This window comes from Coregonus clupeaformis, chromosome 36 (assembly GCF_020615455.1).
Source record: "Coregonus clupeaformis isolate EN_2021a chromosome 36, ASM2061545v1, whole genome shotgun sequence".
NCBI lineage: Eukaryota > Metazoa > Chordata > Actinopteri > Salmoniformes > Salmonidae > Coregonus > Coregonus clupeaformis.
This window is the reverse complement of record NC_059227.1, coordinates 8,403,347-8,410,030: the sequence shown is the minus strand read 5'-3', so window position 1 is coordinate 8,410,030 and position 6,684 is coordinate 8,403,347. Positions and strand designations below refer to the sequence as shown.

Here is a 6,684-nt window from a genome sequence, read left to right as displayed (position 1 = left end):
TCTTTTTTGCTCATCTTTATCAAAGGTGACAATAATCTGGGAGGTGACTGTAGTAGTATAAATTACCAAATTATTCAAAGACATTATGTACTATTGAAAATTACCTGTGTGTTCCATTGTGGTTCTGTAGGAAAAATAAACAAATAAAAATAAAGTATTTGTTACATAACAACCTGTGACTGTTTCTGTGTGACTGTTTCAACGATAATCTTTCACCTTCACTATTAGGCGTACTATCATCAATAGAAAGCAATATCAGTGTAGCCTCTTATCTAATAGGAATCCATTTATTTCTAATTCTACGCCAAACTCCAACATTACATTACTGGATAAAGTAATCCTTCTACCCCCCCTTATGTGGTAGCTGTAAATGCTGAGGAGAGTGATGTCATCATGGCTTTCTTATAGTCAATATACAATGTGCAAAAATACTGAGCTCTGGAAAGGTGGCCACAACATCTTGATTAGAATTGACATCTTACTGCATCTTTCCCATTAACACAGCATATTCTAGCAACATCTTATTCCAACTTTCACTTATTAACAAACAGAGTGCAGTTTAAGCAGTATCTGAATGGACCGTTTCCCGTTCCTATGTAACCGTGTCCATTGTTCAAAATGTTTAACAAAACATGATTGTACAGACTTTGGTCACCATGTTTCTGTGTTGTGTGAATGTGTTGATTGTGTGCATCTATGCAGTGTGTGTATGAGCGTTTTCTTTGGTCCCCGTTTTGGTCCAGTTTGGTCTTGAAGTTCGGGTCGCTCCCGTTTGTTCAAGTTAACAGACATAGCGTCTCAGTCTTCAGTGATTGGCCGAGAAAGGGAGTGTACTCATGTCTAGGGTGACGGAGCGTTGTCATGGTTTTAGGGGTTGTTGTTCAGGATCTGCCTAGGTCGCCGTACCCAGTCATGCCAGCCTGAGATGCCCCCTTGTTGGTGCCCATCTGCAGGCCGATGACACTCTTTCCCTCATTCAGCTGGTCCTCAGAGAACTTGCGTCTGTTCTCCACTGACTTTTATGGAACAAGTTGGGGTCGCTGTGGTAAGTCCCATCGTCCCTGGTGACAGCCATGCTTCCCAGGGCCATCATGGTCCTCTGGACAGCAGCCAGGTCTTTCCCCTCCCAGAGGTCAACTTTCTGGAACATGTCAGTCTTGGTGATGCCATACTTCTCAGCTGCATTGAGGAACTGGGAGATCTGCTCCATCTGTTTGAAGGCCATTGCCTGAACTCTGGATCTTCCTGATGGGCTTGTTCCCACTGGACAGGCTGTTGATCAGTTCACACAGCACACATCCGTCCTTGAGCCAGTTCTGCCAGCCGGTCTTGCCTGCCTCGGGTTGGCCCACTCCGGCGCCACAATGGGCAATGATCCACTCAGTCAACCTCTCCTCCAGATCCTGGTCATACTTTTTATCGATCTTACTCTGCACCTCACGGCTCAGACCGTAGGAGGGACCTTTGTTTGCCATTGCTGTTCCTAGGTTAAAAGACATCCCTTATGTCTTTTAACATTAACTTATGCATGTTATTACATTTAGCATACGTTGCTAGGCTACTCATATCCATGGTTAAGAGTTTACATGTATTTCATTTCCTTTTTGACAGTTGGTAAACCTGTCATTCTGGTAGTGCTGCATCACACCTTCAACCCAGACTACACCGTACCTGACAGCAGCAGACTAGTGACCAGAGGTGATGTAATACTCACAGTGGACTGTCTCTTCCATGAGAGCCAAGGAGGACTACTGGAGTGTCCTCAAAATGAAGAAGTTGTTAAAGAGATTCTGAAGAAGCTTAATATACATCCTGAGGTATTCTATCATTTTTACACCATTTTAAATACAATGTGACTATAGAACACTTTTTATACAAGGAGAACCCGTTTTTATTTCTTGTTATTTTTTCACAGATTGCAGTTTCTTCCTTTGACCCACATATGATCATCGGGTGGTTCTTAACTGAGGTTTTCCAATTGTTTAAGTCAGTTCTAAATTCATGTAGGTATATTCATTGATATTATCATTGTAATTATATGAACACAGGTCAAATCAATATCACATCAAGATAAGATGAAAGTACAATTTCAAATGTTATGTTAGCATCAGTAATCAAAATTGAATTCTGCAACCTGATACCACACTAGCTCCTAGTTGTACTAAGTGTTAATTGTGCCTGGGTGTTTATAGTGTGAAGAAGTCAATGATGCTGACATTGCCTTTATGAATAACAGGAACATTAAAGGGATACTCCAGGATTTTGGCAATGAGGCCCTTTATCTACTTCCCCCGCAGAGTCAGATGAACTTGTGGATATGATTTTTATGTCTCTGTGTCCAGTATGAAGGAAGTTAGAGGTAGTTTCGCGAGCCAGTGCTAACTAGCGTTAGCACAATGGGTATCTGCTAGCATGCTAGTAGAGACCCATGGCCTTCCAGTCATTACGCTAACACTAGTTAACAATTGCACTAGCGCTAGTTAACAAACTTCCTTCAAACTACAGAGACATAAAAATGGTATCCACAAGTTCATCTGACTCTGGGGAAGTAGATAAAGGGCCTCTTTGCCAAAATTCCTAAGTATCCCTTTAATGAAAAACATATCCAATGGTGTTTAGGGTTTAGGATGACACAACAAGTGCCGGTGGCTCATAAAGCTGCAGGATATTAGATTTATATCAGGAGAAGATACTGTCAGTAACATCTGATGTGGTTTTGTTTCTTTGGGTTGGCCAGAATCGCTGAGTCTTACCTCAACCACTGCAACAGATGAAGTGCCTGTGTGTGATCATGAAGTGCAAAATGAGGATGAAGCACATTGCTCCCCAGCCATGAAGTTGTAATAACGAGTGAATAAGTGGATTAAAGTCTGATTTAGAAAAATGTTTATTGTTAGTCAAAACCTTTGACAATTTAACCCTAGAAATATAATTAACTATAAGCGTTAGAATATGCACTTATAGCTTAAGTCTGGAACAACTAAAGTGTGTTTTGTCAAAATTGCCTCTGACAGTGTCATGAGCCTCTCACTCCACCGGGTTACCACCTTAATTTTCTTCCACTCTGCTCACCACTCTCTCTACTCAGCCTAACTAGCTCCACCTGTCCCTGCTCTGCTCGGCTCTAATTACTCTGCCAGCTGCGCTGCATTACCCACTAACCTCTCCCAGTATTTATAGCCCTGTCTTTCAGCTCTCCTGTGTCAGATCGTCTGCAAAGCTCACACCCGGAACCTGTTTGCTCGCGCTTCTGGCTCACCCTGGTTTTGTGACCCCGGACCTGCCTGGTTTTTGGATACTCTTCTGCCTCAGGAGATCCAGACCTGCTTCTGCCATTACGACTCTGACTACTCTTCGACCCCCGGTAACTCTGACCAGCCTTCTGCCTTGCTACAACGTATTTGGATTTCCCTTGAACTGTACTTCTGCCTGTTTTCATCCGCCCCGTTGTGTCTGTGTTTCCTCCCCCAGGACTTCTGGACCACCAACCACCGGCGTCATCGGACGCATCGCTGCCACTGGGGGAGGCACAGACCCAGCACATCGGACGGGATAACCCCCTGGAGCCTTCACTCACTCCCTACATCCCTTTCCCCTTAATGTTTAAATAAACTTTCTGGTGTGACGCAATTGTGGTCCTCTTGTCGTCTGTCTGAACCGTGACAGTACGATCTGACCATTATGGACTCAGCGCACACTTCCCCCGACATGGAAACCGAAGAACCTGAGCAACCCACCGCCATGCTACGCCTGGAACACACTGAGAGAGAGCTAGGCCGCATGAGCGCGACATCACCTCTCTGCTTCGGCCGGCTACCAACAGCATCAGCAGTTCCAGCAGCACCAGCAGCAGTCCCAGCAGCAGCAACAACAACTCGCCATGATCATTCAACTCCTCACCAACCTGACCCCAGCCAGTCTGCCCACCAGCCCTGCCCCCGAGTTACCTGCCCCGGTCATTGCAGCCGCTGCTCGAACCCAAGATTGGAAACCCCGAGCGGTTCAACGGCGATTCTACCCAGGTCCGGCCATTCTGACTAGCTGCCGACTTCAGTTCTCCTTGCAGCCAAGGACCTTCGCCACGGAGGGGGCTAAGGTTGGGTATGCCATCACTCACCTGACGGGCCGAGCTCGACTCTGGGGAACAGCAGAGTTCGAACGTCAAACCCCCGCATGTGCAACCTTCGACTCGGTTTGCCGAGGAGATGCTGAAGGTGTTTGACCTGGATTCACCAACCGCAGAGGCGTCTCGTGAACTGTTCAGTATTCGACAAGGCAGACGTACAGTCGCAGACCATTCCATCGACTTCCGAACCCTGGCAAGACGAAGTTCTTGGAACACACCATCGTTGGTGGACGCGTTCTTCCATAGCTTGGCTGACTATATCAAGGACGAAGTTGGTCTCCCATGAACTGCCTTCCACTCTTGATGAAGCCATCGCACTGACTGTCCGGATCGACAGAGGGATACAGACCCGTGGCAGTGAGAGGGGGCGCCAAGGTCCACCTACTACCGGCATTCGGAGAGATCCGACTGGGCTCCTGTCATCTACTGCCACTCACCCAGTTCAGCTTGATCAGTCTGAGCCTATGGAGATTGGGCGAGCCTCTCTCACTCCTGCTGAGCGCCAGCGACGCTCACCTCAAACCTCTGCCTCTATTGTGGAGGTGATGGACATCGTGTGGTAACCTGCCCTTTAAAGGGCCGAAGCTCACCGGGCATAGGGGGAGTCCGGTTGAGTTCAATGACCATCCAGTCCTCCGACCGCAAACCCCTGCTGCAAGTTCACCTCCGCCTCCCTGACTCAACTCACACCCTGGCTGCTCTGGTGGATTCTGGCGCCGAAGCCAACATAATGGACATCAAGCTGGCACGCCAACTGGGACTGGAGAACCTCCGTTTGACACCTCCTATTCCTGCCCGGGCACTGGACGGACACTTACTCGGATCGGTCACTCATGTCACGGCCCCGGTCTCGATGGGTCTGTCCGGAAACCATCAAGAAACTATCCAGTTTCACCTGCTCCCCTCTCCAGGCCAAACCCTCATCCTGGGTTACCCATGGCTCCGCCGGCACAACCTCAGCTCGACTGGGTGACCCGGGGTGATCAGGGAGTGGGGGAGAGGACTGCCACCGAACCTGCCTGCTTGCCGCCGCACTGCACCCCCTCGGCCAGTACCTACTAACTCCGCTCCTGACCCTCCAAGGACCCTGTGTCGATTCTGCCAAGTCCCTGCATCGTTGCAGCTCTGACCTGGGCTGTTGAGGAACAGGTGCTGGAGGCTCTCCGTAACCAGCCAGGTCCCAGCACTTGCCCAGCTGACCGCCTTTTTGTCCCCGAAGACCTGAGGTCCCAGGTCGTTTCAGTGGGGACATGACTCCCGCCTAGCTTGTCACCCTGGCTCCACCCGCACTTACAACCTGCTCGCCCAGAGGTTCTGGTGGCCCTCTCTGAGGAAGGATGTACGGGAGTTCGTCCAAGCCTGCCCCATCTGCAACCAACACAAGTCGTCCTGCCAGCCCCCAGCCGGATTGCTGCAGCCCCTGCCTGTGCCCAGGAGTCCGCTGGTCCCTGCTGCGCCTTGTCCTCCTCCTCCACGGCTCAGTCGATGGTGGTCTGGTTTACACCGTCCGCCGCCTGCTTCGGTCCAGACGGAGGGGTAGGGGTCTCCAGTACCTCATTGACTGGGAGGGCTATGGACCTGAGGAAAGGACCTGGGTGCCAGCTAGTCGGATTGTGGATAGGACTCTCATCACCGCTTTCCACCAACGGCATCCTGATCAACCTGCAATCCGTAGGGGGCCGCCCCAGAGGGGTCTCTAACCGTCCTGCCCGCTCGGCTTTCCCTGTCCTGTGCCTGATCCTGTCTCGGGACCTGTCCCATCTCCCGACCACGGCCCTCCGGCTTCCTCCGAGGATGAGGACGTTCGCTCGGACCGTTCGGAGGAGTTCTAGCCCTCCTCCGGCCCTCCTCCCGCCCGGGCGTGGTGTTGCTCTTGGGACTTCTGGGGCCGTCCCTCGGGGTTCTGTCATGAGCCTCTCACTCCACCGGGTTACCACCTAATTTTCTTCCACTCTGCTCACCACTCTCTACTCAGCCTAACTAGCTCCACCTGTCCCTGCTCTGCTCGGCTCTAATTACTCTGCCAGCTGCGCTGCATTACCCACTAACCTCTCCCAGTATTTATAGCCCTGTCTTTCAGCTCTCCCTGTGTCAGGATCGTCTGCAAAGCTCACACCCGGAACCTGTTTGCTCGCGCTTCTGGCTCACCCTGGTTTTGTGACCCCGGACCTGCCTGGTTTTTGGATACTCTTCTGCCTCAGGAGATCCAGACCTGCTTCTGCCATTACGACTCCTGACTACTCTTCGACCCCCGGTAACTCTGACCAGCCTTCTGCCTTGCTACAACGTATTTGGATTTCCCTTGAACTGTACTTCTGCCTGTTTTCATCCGCCCGTTGTGTCTGTGTTTCTCCCCCAGGACTTCTGGACCACCAACCACCGGCGTCATCGGACGCATCGCTGCCACTGGGGGAGGCAGACCCAGCACATCGGACGGGATAACCCCTGGAGCCTTCACTCACTCCCTACATCCCTTTCCCCTTAAGTTTAAATAAACTTTCTGGTGTGACGAATTGTGGTCCTCTTGTCGTCTGTCTGAACCGTGACAGACAGTTAGT

General features: G+C 50.3%; 1 pseudogene; it reads right to left on the bottom strand.

Moving 5' to 3' along the window:
* Positions 1-867: 867 nt before the first annotated feature.
* On the bottom strand, positions 868-1,485 carry LOC121552713 (annotated as a pseudogene).
* Positions 1,486-6,684: the final 5,199 nt, after the last annotated feature.